The 16,754-nt window shown below is 40.6% G+C and overlaps 1 protein-coding gene across 3 annotated transcripts in view; it reads left to right on the top strand.

Annotated features, from left to right (window-relative positions):
* Positions 1–4,615: 4,615 nt before the first annotated feature.
* FOXP1 (forkhead box P1) overlaps positions 4,616–16,754 on the top strand; it is a 480,210-nt gene continuing 468,071 nt past the window's right edge. For all 3 annotated transcript variants that reach the window (XM_032411758.1, XM_032411759.1, XM_032411754.1), the window contains exon 1: positions 4,616–6,715. The gene's annotated coding sequence lies outside the window, so the exon portion shown is untranslated. The remainder of the gene's footprint in view (positions 6,716–16,754) is intronic.

The raw sequence follows: 16,754 nt of genomic DNA, 5'->3' as shown, positions 1-16,754 counted from the left end.
CCCTCTTGTTACCTGTGCATCAACTGAGGCTAAAACCTAGCAAGGAAGTGGTGGGGTGAGAATGAAACCCAGACTCTCACTCTCCAAGTGCAGTTTCTTTCTCAAAGGGAGGGGCACCCACATGTACCAGGTGCTGACCGGTGCAGGGCAAGTTTCTTGCAATTTCCTTTTGCATATTAATCTTGGTTTTTATCAATACACTGAAGCAAGCTGTACCAGGGGGAGGAAGGCATTCAACTATTATATTTCAAATGATATCTTCCGTGATGTAAAATTCTAGGAACTTAAGTTACATTGCGTGTTGTTTTTGAAAATAATCTGTTTTCTGTTAGCTTGGTTCAAGTAATGCACAGAGGCTAAGAGAAGGAAATTTCCACTTAGTCTGTGTGCAGGCTGCTGAGGTACCCTGTTGAGAATTGCCATCATTTTAATTCCTTCTTAAAGAAAAATGAGCAATTAGTGCATTTAAGCACCATTTAGTTAATTTACATTTTAATTTCATTTCAACATATTGTTTGATTATTTGTGTTGTGTTGGTCATGGAACCAGAGTTCTGGAAAGTGATTGTAGGTGAACACATGAATTATTAACCTCTTGGCCCATGTTTATAGGACTATATGGTTGGCCTTATTCAAGGATGATAAAATCAGTGGGACCCATCCTGATCTGTTCTGATGGTGGCTCTTGGATTTTCTGCACATACTGTTCCCTGCAGCTCCAACTGGTTGATTGGAAAAGGCTCATGAGATGAAATCTTTTTCATCCCTCTTTGTGTTCCATGAGATTTAGTGATGTTTGTAACAAATAATTATAGCAACCATTCATGAGGCATTAAGTTTTCCTGGAGTGGTTTGGATATCACATTAGTTATCTCTTTTAATTCTAACAGTGTCTCTGTGTCCTGGATATTATTATTTTGGTTTTATTGTTTTTTTAAAAGATGTTATTTATTTGAGAGAGAGGGAGAGAGAGTACGCAGGGGTGGAGGGGAGGGGCGGGGCAGAGGAGAAGGGAGAGAAAATCTCAGGCAGACTCTGAGCTGAGTGCAGAGCCCCATGCGGGGCTCGATCTCAGCACCCTGAGATCATGACCTCAGCCAAAATCAAGAGTCAGATGCTTAACTGACTGAGCCACGCAGGTTCCCCCCCGTTTGATTGTTGAGAAGAGAGAAGCTCAGTGGCTTGGTCACCTGCTCGGGATCACATAGGAAGTTTTATAAGTAGGGTTTACCTTAAGTTGGGCCAGTTTCAAAGCTTTGTGTCTTAACCACGAGGGTTTGCTGCCTCCTCATCTTCAATAGGTTCTGTGGTTCTTTAAGGCCCTTTTATTTCATTTAGGCAGGGAAGATTTTGTAGCTTATAGTTGTCTTTATGGAAGAAATTGGAATCTAACTCATTTGAAACTGCAGCTTAATATACAAACAGGATTTTTATAGAACTGGTGATATAAAAGGAAATAACTTCTTCCAAAAATTTTTTCAAAAATATTCCTTACCTACTGGCCTTTTCCTCAGTCTAAAATCTCCCAGAATCATGCGGGTGGGCTCAGTGTTGTGTGCTTCCGTCGGTTCTCTTCTCAAGTAAAGATGCTCCTGGTAGTAAGTGGCAGCTCGTGGAGTCCCTCACATTTGAGCAGATGAGTTTTATTTTCCGTCAATACAGTTTGAACAGACTACATAGAACTAGCAGTCCAGCCGTTCCAGAGAATGGGTGCAGAAAGGGAGAACCTTGGCCGCTGGAATTTTGTGCCCATGGCTCTAGCTTTGGAAAGGTCAAGTGCTGCAGGTTATTTAGGCCCCTTGTCTGTGGCCTACAGGGACAACTGCCCTTCCAGAATAGATGTTCAGGCCAGATGGCCAGCAGGCTAGTCTCAAGGATGCTCTGTGGAATTTTTTTTTTTTTTTAATGACGTGTGTGTTCAGTTATTATTGAGGGGGTTTTTCTCTCCATATTTTTTTAAGAGTTGCGTATTGGGTGGTGTAAGGGTGAAATGGCCTGTCACTTGTGATTTCCTTTACAAATCACCAGGAAAGAACAAATAGAGCAGATCTTGATATTCTGGAATCTGGGTGATGGGTATATGGGACTCATTATTTCTGTACTACTTTGTGTATTTGACCACTTCTGTAATGAAAAATTGTATGTGGGTGGGGGTGAGGGGCTATGTCTAGCTCATTATCTAGTCTAGTGGTTGATAAACCAGTCACTGGGTAGAGCCATGTCTCTGCTCCCCTGTGTCCCACCCCACCTATGCCAGCTCTTGGCTGCTGGTGTAATTTAATTGATATGGAGTCTTAGGGCAAGAAGATCCTAACCTAATCGACCAAGAGTTGAAGTAATTTTCTGGACAATGTAGATAAAACGACTTTACCTGATATACAAGCATTCCGTGACCTGTAAAAAATGATAGTCATTCAGTAGCTGTTGGAAGTGAGCCTATGTGACCTGCCAGGGGCTGTGATACACCTGGTACAGATCTTCTCTCTTATTCTCCCATGGTCAGTGTTTGAAGGGGAGTTGATGGGACTTGAACCGAGGACCCATTGGATTTTATTTTCCTCTTCCCACAAGTCCTTGGGGCCATGTTTTTCAAAGGGCAATCTCTAAGGGCTGCCTGAGAAACCTGTTAAATACAGGTTTCCACAGCCTGCTGTGGGTTAAGGAGAGCATGGTGTCTGAAGTTAGAGTAGAGAGCCTCAGGTCCTGGTCCCAGGTCTCACTAATAGTATGACCGTGGCCAAATCCTATGTCCTCCTCAAGGCTCAGTTTCCTCATCTGTCAGAAGGGGGCAATGGTAGCATCTACCTTGTTGGCTGTGAAGTCCTTAATTACAGTGCTTGGCATCTCGTAAGCACTAGAAATAGGTTACTTGCAACCGTATTTTAACCTTTTTTTGAGACATTTGCAAATACACTGATGTAACCGGGAATGTTAAAGATGCAGCAATTAATGCTCCAGGTGGCACTCTTTGGCATCGGATATACTTTAAACCTTATACACCCTAGATGTGTTTTTTTTTGTAATTATTAAAAACATTTTAAAAATCAGTATTAGAATTTTTCACATAGACGTTTGAAAAAGAAGTCTGTCACCAAAGTGTATGAGAGTTGACAAGTGTAAATATGCAGTTAGACAGTTTCAAAAAACGTGTATTATTTACTGATCAATGTAGTGTTTCCTTGGGAGCCATGACACTCAGCTTTTCCTGTCAATCTCTCCACGCTGGTATAATCAGACCATGGATATGCATATCAAAGTACAGGAAAGTTACTGTGTATGTGTGGTGGCAGCCTTTTAATTGTTAATAATGTTGCAGCTTTAAAAAGGTATCAGGATCGTTTACTCTTAGGATGGTTAATGGTCCTCACAATCGCATGAGAAATGAGCTGATGGAACATGCAGCCTACATGGTCCAGTTGGTCGGTATCAGCTCTTCTAGTCCATGCCACAGGTCTGAACAGAAGCTTTTGACCTGATCTTGGTGCTGAATCCATGGAGATTCCTTATGCTTTCCGTCTTACTCCTGTTTTTGTTTTGTTTTGTTTTGTTTTGTTGTGGGGGTGGGGAAGTAGGATGGGCAGCTTTTATAACTAAAAAGAAAATGCTCATGTATGTGTGTGATGGCAAAAGGCTCAAAGAACTTCTTCGTCCATATCAGGGATCAGCAAACTTTTTCTGAGCCAGATAGTCAGTATTTCAGCCTTTGCGCGCTAGGCTCTGTTAGAGTGACCCTAGCGTGAAAGCAGTCACAGACGGCCCGTACCCCAACGGGCGTGGCTGTGTTTCCAGTACAATTTATTGACAGCGAAATTTGAATTTTGTACAATTTCCCCTTGACGCTAAGTCGTAAGAAAGAACGTCAACACTATTCTTGGCTCACGGGCTACAGGTTCAGTTTGGCCCTCGGGGCCCGTGGTTTGCAGAGCCCTAGACTAAAGATAGAGCACGAAGCCATGCCAAGGATTCACTTCTTTGTTCTCATTCTCTGATGCTTCAGCTCGATCATTTGCTCTTCAGCTTCTGATGAAATAATAATGTCTTCACTTTTGTTTAAATCTCATCTTGAGATAAGCTGTTCTGTGTGATTGGATTATTTATTGATTTAGAGGGAGATGTAGTAGGGGTCCACCTCTCCCTTCCTGTATTTCAAATAAGAGAACGATAAACTAGAAGTAAAAGTGAGGCTAGCGGTAAAAGATGAAGTGAAAGGGAAAACAAGTCAAGGAAGAAAAGTAGACTTTGAAAGTAGCTTGAGAGCTGTATTCTCAGTACGAGCATTTTCTGAAGTGTGCTGTATATCTCAGCGGTGGAATTTGAGATTCGTTTGCTGGAAGACACAGGTGAACATTTTTGAAAATCTAAGAGGTATTATTTTTTTTTTTTTTTTTTTTAAAGATTTTATTTATTTATTTATTTGAGAGAGAGAGAATGAGAGACAGCATGAGAGGGAGGAGGGTCAGAGGGAGAAGCAGACTCCCTGCCGAGCAGGGAGCCCGATGCGGGACTCGATCCCGGGACTCCAGGATCATGACCTGAGCCAAAGGCAGTTGCCCAACCAACTGAGCCACCCAGGCGCCCTAAGAGGTATTATTTTTAATATGTATTCTATATTCACTATGTAGCAAAAATGCTATTCGCACATCAGGTCTGGTGTCTCAGCTAATACTCCTTCAATGCAACATTTAATAAAATTGAGAAATTTAAAGAAAAATACAAAAATTATTGTACAAGTGGTTGTTGGGGGCAGCAAAACTCTGAGAGGTGGTATTGAATGATTAAAGTAGGAAATTTTCTTCTCAGTGTCCCTGACTTTGTCATGAGGGAAATGGAGACCAGGAGACATATAATGTGTGTCATTTGATTTTCTGTGAAGAAATCTCTGGAGGATGAGAATGATTAAAAAAAAAAAAGAGAGAGTGTGAGCCTTCTGGAAAGAAGATATCTTCAATTAGAGCTCTCCACTTTTTGCTGAAGATTTTAATTTTTTATCAACAGGTGAGGGAAGTCGAGGCAGGGGTAAACGTGGGCAAGAGTGAATTCAGAGAGTTGGGCATTTTAATAAAATGGAGGCCAAGTTATAACACAGCATTGAGTAAGGAAAAAAAAAAATGTATGACCAGGGAAGAGAAATGAAAAGGATGGCTTTCAAGTTTTTTCAAGAAAGGTACAGGAGAATAACCTAGAGGAATATTTTGTTATCAAATATCACGATAAAATTGGCTGGGATGGAAAGGGAAAAGAGTTTCTAATTTTCGGCACACCATAATTTGTGAACCAAGGTATTGTTACTGCAGCTGGGGAATAACATCTAGAAAAGATGAACCCCCAAGAAGCAAATATGTTTTCACAGAAATTTCCATTGTAATAAAAAATGTAGGAAGTGGCAGAGAGAACAAAGCGAAGGTAGAATTAGGTTGAAAGCCTTGCAAAGGGTTATTTTATTTTATTTTTTTTATTAAATGAAAAATAAACGTATTCCATGATCCAGAGCCAAGATGTAGAACCTTTAATGTGTAATAAACAGCTAAATGTGGTGATTAAGAACACAGGATGTTGGCCAGACTACTTGGGTTTGAATCCTGGCTCTGCCGCTTATTAACAGTAGAATCTTGGGTAAGTTATGACGCTCTTCTGTACCTCAGTTTCCTTGCCTTTAAAATGTGGATGATAGTAGTACCTAACTCGTAGGTGATTGTAGGATTAAATGAGTTAATACACAGAAAGTATTTCAAAAAGGTTGGCATGTAGTAAATTCTCAGCGAATGGTATAGGGAGCTATGAGCCCTAAACTATGCCCTAAATAAAAAATGTGCTTTTGGATTCTTACAGCCCATTTGCCATTATCTCTCTGCTGTGTTCCAGGATGTGAATTTTGTGTATCTATGTATGTGTACCTATGTGTCCTAGTGATAGACATCATATCCATCCAAAGACTCCTAGGTATTTACTGTTCGAAGGAATACTAAAGCCAACTGCTGTCCCATGCATCTTGTGCCTAAAGCTTTGAGGCTGTGTTGCTGCTCCACGAACATCCAGACCATCTGAGTCACTCTGGGATGTTGAACTTAACATCTTTCAGGAAGTTCATTTTTATCTCTGACCAAACCTTAGGGCTAGAAAATTCTTTCTTAAATTGGACTAAAATCTACCACCCATGGTCTTGCCACTTAATTGTTTGGCTTGGTACCTTGAGATGCTACAAAACCCATCTCTTCTACACGATAATCCATCAGTTACTTTCAGATCGGCCGTGGGTCCTTCTTGAGTCTTCTCCAGGCCGAAGATCCTTTGCTCCTGGAGGGCTTGAGGTGTGGTGTCCTGTAACCATCCATCTTGGTGGTTTCTCACAGCACCAAGAGCCACAGAGGTATATTTTTTCTATATGTCTACGCATCTGTAAAATTCACTTAAAGGTGCCTCTTTTTGACAAAACTGTCTTTATTGTGTGGAAAGGAAACATTTTGACTTTTCTTAACCCACTTCTTGAATTCCAAATTCGGGAAGCTGGCAGGTAAAGAAACTGTTGCTGAAGAATTGTAAATCTTCCCTTGAAGTCAGTATGCTGGAATAGGCTTCTCTTTGTGCCGAGCCAGGTAGCTAAAGAGAAGTGATAGTAAGAGCCGTGGTTCTGGACCCTGCAGTGGAGCTTCCTGTGTCACTCCCGTGCACCAGACCGTCTGCTCAGTCCTTAAGGGGATTCTTCAGTCCTCACGATGGTGAGTCTCTTACGGTTTTTATTCATGCTTTCAGGCAACAAAAGCAGTGCTAGGGTAAAATGGGAGACTCTGGTAAGAAAAGCCCAAGAGGAGGATTTTTTGGTAAACGTGACTAGGGTGATTCATCCATATCTCCTCAATCCATGTAGTGTTTCTGTTCTACCCAAGAAATTGTGGAGTTTTTGGTCTCTTTATCCTTATCCCTTGTTTGAACACACGGAAATGATACAAGTAACATAAAAATTCCCTCCCTTTATGGGAATAACCCACTTTTATCCCATCGAAAGAATTGATTTATTATTTTTAAAGATAGTGCTCTTCTGGCTGTGTTGGAGGCCCCCTCCCCCGCTGCCACAGACACTGGGGATGCTATACTTGATTTTCTTTCAGCTTTCCCCAAGTGACTTTCTTCCCCCCTGTTTCCAACAAGACTCCCAGCGAGGAAGCCAATCACAATGTTATCGGCAGTAGAAAGATTTCAGAGCGCCTTCACGAGCATGGGTATGTTGGGGGATGGCTGGGTGCCTTCTATGAGACTTAACACATTTCCCGAACATGGAGCCTCACCATGGCAACAGCCGTGTCACATGACACATTGGTGACACATGTAAGGTGCTGCCACAACTCATCCCAGGTTGCATGTCTGTGATTCATTGTTTCCACTGACACAGTGACTGCAACTCGCAGTTGGAAGGTTCTCTGGTGTTCAGTGCCATTAACGCACACTGACTCCCATGGCACATGGAGGGCTCAGGGAAGGGAAGCATAAATAAATAAGTATGCGCTGTAAACATTGCCTTCATTAGCTTTACAGAGAAATACGTGTTCATCAGTCAACCTCCTTGCCACTTGCATTCTTCTTTTTGTAGGCATATTTTGTTGGTAACACCTTGGAAGCTCAGAGATTTTTATTTTTAATCATAGTTATACCCATTTCCACTTGGCAAACTTCAGAAGAGAGAGTTCACGGTGGCCCCTTTTTAGTATTTATTTATATTCTTCCCATGTAGCAGATTTATTGATGAAGGCACGATTCTGGGAATTTTTTTTTTTTTCTCTCATTGTGAAATTTATGGAATACTTTACATAAATCAGTTGGTGGCATTATGGGTCCATTGCGCATGTGGAGGGGCCTGAAGGTTGTACGATCCCAGAGGACTTTTCTAGAGGTCCAAGATGAGTGGTATTTTAACATATTTTAATTTCTGAGTGATTCAGTGAGTGATTAAAAAAAAAAAGTAGATGTGGAATCTGGAAGACATTAAAGAGATGTCAAGGACAGACGGATTTTGATTTGTAGCCTAATGAAATGTTTTGCCAACTTTTAAAGATTTTTTTGAGAGTAGAACTTTAATCATTTGCTTGTGTTTCTGGCATGGTAAGGTTATTCCTGTTTCTGTTACATGATGAATCCAAAGTGAAAATGGGATAATTTTTAATTAGCAAAATTATAAAACCATTTGCAGCCAAATGTTTCTTGTCTTGTATAAACTGTGAGGTTTCACATTTTACTTTAATCATTTTAGGAAATTTCATTCTGAAGATCTATTTCAGTTGGTATTTTATGTATGGATACAAATCCTCAATATTAGAAATTACCTTGTAATATTCTTTTTCCAATGTCACTTGAATAATCTGACAGGATCTTGGTCATGTTTATAAGCTTGTGTCTATTTTGGAGGTGTCATGGTTACCTGAGTTGGATGTAGCACTAATATGCAAATCAGCATTATGAATGCAAGGCTGAATGTTACAAGAGAAATAGTGTTAGGGGGTTATAAATGTGTCTTTAATCTTATGTTGTGTGGTGGTGTACATTGACAGAATTGCTTTTGCTGAGGTTACCTATGTAATTATTTGAATCAAAATGTTACAGTTTTAACTTTGTACTATAAATATGTGAATGGAGAGTTATTTTAAAATATATTTTATTAAGGAAATGAGAATAATGAGCCAAGTCATGGCAGCCTACACACAGTTCCCAGACTTTTCATTTTATCGTGCTTTGATCAGCTGCTTAGCTGGAGATTATGAGTTTTACATTTTTGGGGGGATCATTAGAAATAGATTTGGAAACACAAGAATTCTGTGGCAATAAGGGATTTAGTGTTCAGAATTTGAGGATCTGGCTAGATTGAGTAGTTCCAGCTCCTTGAACTTTTGTACTTGCTTGTTGGTTGACCTGGAGACGGGGGGGTGGCATGTGCCATTTTATGCTGTTTCTGTGGGATCCTCTGGAGGGCGCTGTGTCACACCCACAGTGCACCCATTGCTGCAGGAAGAAAGATTGTGGAAGCTAGCCGGAGGAAGCTGTACATGCAGCACTAGCTCAAGGCCCTTGTGATTCATAAAGGCCCTCATCTTTAGCCATTGGTCTTTGAAAATCACAGGTGTCGCCTACCAAGAACAGGAGGGAAAATGAGATAAGTGTCAATAAATTTCCTTCAGACTGAGTAATTCCTTAATGAAACAGATTCTTAAAGCAGTAGAGTTCCCAGGGAATATCATGGGCCTAATAATTTGTTATTCAACTGTGAATCAGACTGAGGGGCAGGAACCTTAAATTAAAAACAAACAAAAAACCCGATTAATGAGTGTTATTTTTGTCCAGATTTTAAGGAGGTAATTTATAGTTTTTGGAGGTTGAAAAGCATGTACATTATATAGGAATTATTTGGAGTCCCATCTCTGGTAAAGACCTTCCATTTAAAAGTAAATACAGTCAACCCAAACAATAATGATAATTTTCTAAAATAGGATCAGGTTAGAGTTTCTTTAGGAAATCTCTTTTTCATGGACAGGGCAATATGATCTTCGAGAATTGTACTTTTCAGTACCTGTGCTAGCCGTGTGTGGCTGCTGGTCACACAAAGTGTGTCTGTGGCTAGTGTGGAATTGAGATGGGCAAGGTGTCACGTACACACTGGATTTCAAAGACACTTCACTACGTACTGAAGTGATAGGATTTTAGATATATTGGTTTAAATAAAATGTATCTCTAAAATTAATTTTATCTGTTCCTTATCTTTCTAATGTGGCCACTAGAAAATTAAACATTACATATGCGGCTCGTTTTCTATTTCTCTCCGGCAGCATTGTTATAGAACGTACCACTTCCATATTTCTAAAATCAGAAATCTTTAAGAGGTTCTTTTCCTTAAAAAGGGGAGCAAACATTGCTGAAGTTGAAAAAGGCTTAGCCAATTTGTTTTATTAAAAAAAAATCTAGAATGCTCTTTAAATGAATTCATTTCATCTACTGTAAATGCAGCCCAGCAGTAAATATTCACTCATGGATTATAATCTGTGAGAAAACCACGTTAAGTCATTCCCAGTCCGTGTAACCACACTGACACATCTAGTTAAAGAGTAGAACAGTTAATGAACATGTGAGTTTGCCATTAAATGCCAGCAGATAATCTTTTTTTTTTTTTTTTTTTTTTTAATTGTCTTTGGTTTGGTCATGTAGACCTGTAAATCTCAAATGGTCACATGCATACCATTAGGTCCATACATCAGAGAAGTCAGGATCCTCATTAAATCACAAAATAATTTACTCTAGCTTATCTCTATGAAGAGGCACTTTTTCTTGGAAGATTTCAGTGGGAAAAGGCATCATTTTAAACGGACACATTTAGGCTGACATACAACACAAGATTTCGAATCTTGACCATGACTTTTCCTGCTTACTTAGGTCCTCTTTGATTAGTGCTTCCAGACTTTTCCTGCCTCATGAATGGATATAAACTATCCTCCACTCCCCCCCTTCCTCCGTTGCCATTTAGGTTTTTTCTTTTTTTTTTTTTTTTTTTTTTAGTAGTCTCCACACCTATATAGGGCTCGAACTCATGACCCCGACATCAAAAGTTGCATGCTTTCCTGACTGAGCCAGCCAGGTGCCCTGCCATTAAGGTATATTTTGGTAGAAATGTTTGAGACCAAACTTAGTTTCCTAACTAATCATTATTTTTAAAAAAATTGCAGTTGCTACTTCCATTGAGAATTTAATAGTGATGTTTGATCGTCTTAGTTAGAATACTAAAAATTCTGGGCATTGCTTGCACATGATAGGAAAGTTACTACCCTTCACCAGGGCAGGAAGGCATCGTGCAGCTTCCAGAGGAGAGGAAAGATCTTGAGTTAGGGTGCTGATAGTGGGCATAGAAGGCAGGTTTGGACAGACAGTACAGAAATTGTAGCAAAGACTGGGAGGGTAAGGGGATGCCTGCAGTGGGGAAGGCATGGGATGGAGAAGGGAAAAATAGACTTTGAACATTGACCTTGTCTGAGAGTGGATGGCAGTGTGTTTACCAGAGGTGGGGAACTGGGATGAAGAAAACTTTGCTAGTCAGGGGCTGTAAACTATTGACTTTAGTTTATGGTACTCTGGATTTGGAAGTGAGAGTGGAAAATCTGTCTAGATTATGATGGTCATAATTTATCTTTTTTAGAAACTCTTTCATACTCTCCTTTTGGCCACATTTATTCAGGGTTGCTTGTACTCCAGTATTTTTTTTTTTAAAGATTTATTTATTTATTTTAGGGAGAGACAGAGACTTGTGTGCACATGCGCTCACAAGTGGTGGGAGGGGCAGAGGAAGAGAATCTTCAAGCAGACTTCCCGCTGAGCGTAGAGCCCGACCTGGGCTCCATCTCATGATCCATGAGATCATGACCTGAGCTGAAACCAAGAGTCAGACGCTTAACCACTGAGCTACCCAGGCGTCCCTACTCCAGTATTTTTCTTTTTTTTTTCTCCACTGTTTTTCTATTCTAGATCTCTTTTGGCCAATTAAATATGATTTAAGATTTTTACTTTCATCATAAATGATACCATACTTATGCAGTAGAGGGGAAAATCATTAATTTTTTCACTGTTCTGAAACAAGAATTGAATATTTTAGTCCATTTCCTAGTCTTTTCTGGATGCAGTATTTAAATAAATAGTTGCAATCACTTGTGCTAGTAACTTTGTGTCCTGCTTTCTCTCTGTAACATAAGTGTCTTCATGCTCTCATATTATCCTTATTACAGTTACTTTTATTTGACTGTATAATAGATCATCTACTCATTGCACAGTTATTTTTGAGTTCCCTCTATGGGCCAGGGCCTGTCTTATGTCCTTGGAATGAGAAAAACCAGTTTCTCACCCATGTGGGGCTTATTGATTATATTTTTCAGGGGGCGCCATTCCTACTTGAGACATAGCAGTTCTTTTCATCTGTGCCATCCCTTTAGCAGGGTGTTTAGCATTCTTGGTGTCCCCCAGTCATTGTGACAGCCAACAGTGCTCCCACATGTTCCAGATACCCTACTCCTTGGCTCTCCAGTTGAGGATCACTGTCTTAAACCATAATTTGGTTTACTGTTTACCTGCTGGACAGTGCATTAAATGTTGGACATGAAAGTAGATTACTGTTTTCCTTTCTTTCATTTGGTGGTAAAGTGGTTATACATCAGTTGTATCTGTGACTGCCATTTCACTGTAGGAAGAGGCCTTGAGTGATGGGTGATCTTCCATGCTCTACTTTGTTACCTTAGAGTTTTGCTACTCAAAATTTTGGGACACAGTTTTGACAATCTGGGAGGAAAGGCAGATGTTATCATCTCAACTAAGATCACAAGTGGGATCCCTCCTAGTTGCTTCTTTTCCACATCTTATCCCATCTACCACCCTGAAAGTTCAAGTGAAGTACACTTTTGGGGAGTATATCTTGGAGAGTATTTAAAGGCTCATAGTTTAGAATCTTACTTCAAATCTTGGTTCTGACACTTATTAGCTGCGTGTCCTTGGTTCAAGTTACTTAACGCAATTGTACCTCTTTTTATCTTCCTCTATTATATAATAGTACATACCTCAGAAAGATCTTGTGAGATGAAATGGGCTACATGGGCGAGAGGTTGGTCTGTTAGCTGAAATGAAGACCAATATTTGTCTATGGATGTATAGCGATTGTAAGCACGGGCGCTGGTGCCAGGCTCTGGCTTCAAATCTTGACTCACTTCCTTAGTAACTCTCTGAGCCTTTCTTCGGTTACTTTACTGCTCTGAGCCTTGGTTTTCCCATCTGTGAGATGGGAATGCAAAGAAAACCCTCTCACTGAATCATCATGAAGACTCAGCAAGGGGTGTACTTCGGTGCAGTGCCTGCCTGTGATAGCAGGACCCTGTAAAGGGCAGCTAGGGGTCTAGTCATAGCTGAGGGAGTTGGAATAAGTGGGAGTATATAGACAAGTGCCCTCCCTTCTCTTTTCACTTTCAGGGGGAAAAAACTAGTAAGTCCAGCTACTTTTTTTTTTTTTTTTTTTTTACATATTGATGTTATGTGTTAAAATAATTAAAATTAATAAAATACCTTGCTATGGGTAAAACTGTAAACTTGTGTATCCTTCTTGTTTCTTCTCTGGTCTTGGGCTTCTAGTCAGAGTTCGGGGCTGGTTTCAAAGTCGAATGGCTGGAAGAAGAAGGAGCAGTTCTGCCTCAAGTTTGGCATCTGTTTTTACATCCCTGGGCCCAGATGTCATCTAGTAAAGCCAATGGAACCAACGCCCAAAATATTTGGTTGAAGAATGTAATTTTAAGTGAGGCATAGAAAAAAAATAGGAAGGCATTTGATTTGATTTCACATAGAAAAAAAAGATGGGAAGACATTTTCAAACTTGGCTGAATTCTCTTGGGCCTCCTTGATTTTCCCTTTTTTTTTTTTTTTTTTTAATCAATCACTTTTATATATTTTGTATTGGGTGTGAACATTTCTGCATACCGTATCTCCAAAGTCCAAATCCTTATTCCCTGTGAAGAATCGTATGCCGCACGTAAATGACAGAGTTCCAGTAATCTGGAGTCAGAGTCGTTCTGTGGCGTTAAAAACAAAGACCCTGACAGAAAAGTGTGTCGTCCACAAAATAAGTATTCCATACTTATAACTCCTCCCCCAACAACAATACGACCCTAAAGGCAATGAAGCACACAATACATAATGAAAAACAATAAAATGTAAGTTCTAACATGTACTCTGAGTGACTCACTGACTTCATAATAAAATGTAAATGTAATTACATTTGTGCGTCTTCTATCATCAGGCAAACTGGAGGAAGAAGGAGGGGAAAAGTGTACTAATAAGGTTGTAGAACACATTCAGATAAATCCTTAAATTCGGGAGTCACCTGTTGTCATGCTGTGGAGTCTCTCTTGGCCTGGTCAGATGGAACCACTATGAGTCATCAGAACGTGGTTCTTTCATTTTGTTCACCTTGCAGAGCTGCATGCGTATGCTGGGTTCTTACGATATTTATGATATTGGTGATTCATAAAGTAGCCCGGGAACAAAAACACGTTGAGTCTTTGACAGTGTGGCTTTAAGGTAGCCTGTCTGATTTTTACCGCACCCCCACCCCCATCACTTTCATATTAACTTGTGTGACTGCTGTAAATAAACATCAACCTTGCCTGTTGTTCATTTGGGGTGAAAAGAATGGAAGCATTGCTATGGTTTTGGCTAAAAGTAAGGCCCTGTAGTAGTACTGAGTCCTTTCTGGAAAAGCCTAGTATACTGCAAGCTTTTAGACTAGGGGACTGGGCGATCATTGATGGGTTATAGCATCTTTGGGTCATTTTTGGGTACGGAGAAAAATATTTAAAATGTGACATACTCTTGTCATTGATAAACCTTAGTCACTTTCCCCTAGTTTGTTCCTTCATAGCACTTGTCAGAGTTTGTAATTATATTTTGGGTCTGCCTTTTCCATGTCACTGTTCCCATGTGGGCGGTAAACTCCATGAGAGCACAGACCATGTCAGGTAAACTTTTGATCACACACCGCCTTGCACACACAACAGTAAATAGTTGCTGAATCAGTGTTTTGTGTGAGCACGTCAATGTAAGAATAATAAAAGTGGACACATATTTAATGTTGGGATGTCATAGATCCTTGGTGAGATGCTGCGTGGGAATTCTCCCACTTGATCATTGCCACAGGTAACCAAAAGGTGGTTACTCTGATTGCTCCCGTTGGAGAGGTCAGAAGCTGAGGCTTAGGCGCAGTAAGGGACCCGCTCATGGTCACACGGCCGTGACCCATGTTTCAAACCCAGTTCTGTCTGCTTTGGCAGCGGAAGCCATGCAGGACAAGCTGACGGGCAGTGCGGTTGCAGTTCTCAAGACCTCCTAGTGAAATCATTCCCAAGGTGTTTGCTCAGCGTACTTGTCTTTGCCACACTGAGAGGTTTTTCTAAGGAAACCCCATCCGGATGTGATTGTGCTCATTAAGAAAGAGGAATTACTTACAAATAATAATAATGCTAATGGTCACACCAGCCTTCTTCTCTTGTGTATCAGATCTTTTGCTGAGCTTTTTCTATGTGTTAATTCATTTCATTGTTATAACATCTCTGTAAGGTAGATGCTTTTATTATTCCTGTTCTACAGATTGAGGAAGGTGAGGGGCAGGAAGGTCAATGGAAGGTTAAATGACTTACCCAAGGTTGCACAGCTAGAACATGGGAGATCACATTTAGGAGCCAGGGACGCAAGATACCCATTTGTCCATCCTACGAATATTTTATTCTCTTTTTGTTTTTTTTTAAAGATTTTGTTTATTTATTTGACAGAGAGAGAGACAGCAAGAGAGCGAACACAAGCAGGGGGAGTGGGAGAGGGAGAAGCAGGCTTCCCGCTGAGCAGGGAGCCCGATGCGGGCGCCGATCCCAGGACCCTGGGATCATGACCTGAGCCGAAGGCAGACGTTCAACGACTGGGCCACCCAGGTGCCACCTGAATATTTTACTCTTATTAGTCTGCACAATTTTGAAATCAGGTGGCAGTAGGAAAGAGAGCGAGAGGGAGAGATTGCCAGGACTGTGGATTTTCAGAGTTCACAGAAGACCCCGCATGAGGCCAGTCCTATCCTGCAGATAGGGTGCTGCCTATAGAGGTTACCTTGCGTTTTACAGGTTTAAGACCCACAGAACCTGCAGGAATGTGGGTGAGCTATTACATACCATCTCTGTGCAAAATTCACTGGGGGGGAACTGTTATTTGAGAAAGTTCCAGGGAAAAACCTGGCTGTCAGTTGGTGATGGTCTGCAGCTTTTCTGGTCGTTAGCTCTCTGGCTTTGAATTTTGGCTTTTACTTCTTTTTCCCCTCATTACATTCTCAGCAAGAGAATAGATACCCTAATAGGATGATCAAAGCCCAGTTGAGGTTTCATAATTACCAATTGGTAATTAATCTGAATTTCAGTGCATGCTAAGTCAGCCAGTAGATGTTATTTTCTTCATCATACTCCCATTTGAATCCCAGGAATGACTCAAGAAATGTACTTCTTTCCTCAATTAAAATGGAGACAATTTTGCTTTTTTTTTTTTTTTTTTTTTTGGTGGGAGGACCAGCTTTACTAGAAGGTGGCTTCGAAGGAGCTGGTGTTCTGGGAAAGAGATTAAACTATAGAATGGTCCTAAATGTGTGTTTTAAATAATGCTGACATATTTTGTTGATGCTGGCTATTTTATTTGATTGCTCTCCGTTCTGAAGTCTTCCCTTCCTTTTTCCTCCTTTGAAATCTGTTGGTTACTATGGAAACAGTGTTGTTTTGGGTTTGGGTGGAGCTGTATCCACAAATGCAGTATAAGTCGTTTATAAAACGGGTTAATATTTATTCTGGCTGGGCATATATGGGACCTGATGTAATGATAATCATGATCACACATGCAGAATAAATTTGCCCTTTTATTGTTATTTTCTTAGTCTGTCTAAATGTGTGCAGTTTTGCTTGGAATGCACTGTCATTTCCTCTCTGATTTGGATATTGCCATTTAAAAGCCAACACCCAGCGCTGGTGGAATTGCTCAGAGTTATAAGTGCTCTGCAGGCCCCAGCCATCCCTGCCACCAAGTTTTCATTCAGGACAGTGGCTCCTGGGATATCTTTTTGAGTCTTGCTCCAGTGCCCATTTGCCAACTTGGTCCTGCTCCTTTTTCTCTTCAAGCAAGTCGTCTCGATAGCTTTGCCTTTAGTAGCGTGGATGTGTCTGGTCCCTC

The sequence above is a fragment of the Phoca vitulina genome, unplaced genomic scaffold, assembly GCF_004348235.1.
Source record: "Phoca vitulina isolate PV1807 unplaced genomic scaffold, GSC_HSeal_1.0 scaffold13, whole genome shotgun sequence".
NCBI classification, from domain to species: domain Eukaryota; kingdom Metazoa; phylum Chordata; class Mammalia; order Carnivora; family Phocidae; genus Phoca; species Phoca vitulina.
Note: the sequence above shows the minus strand (reverse complement) of the source record. Positions and strands in the feature narration are given on the sequence as shown.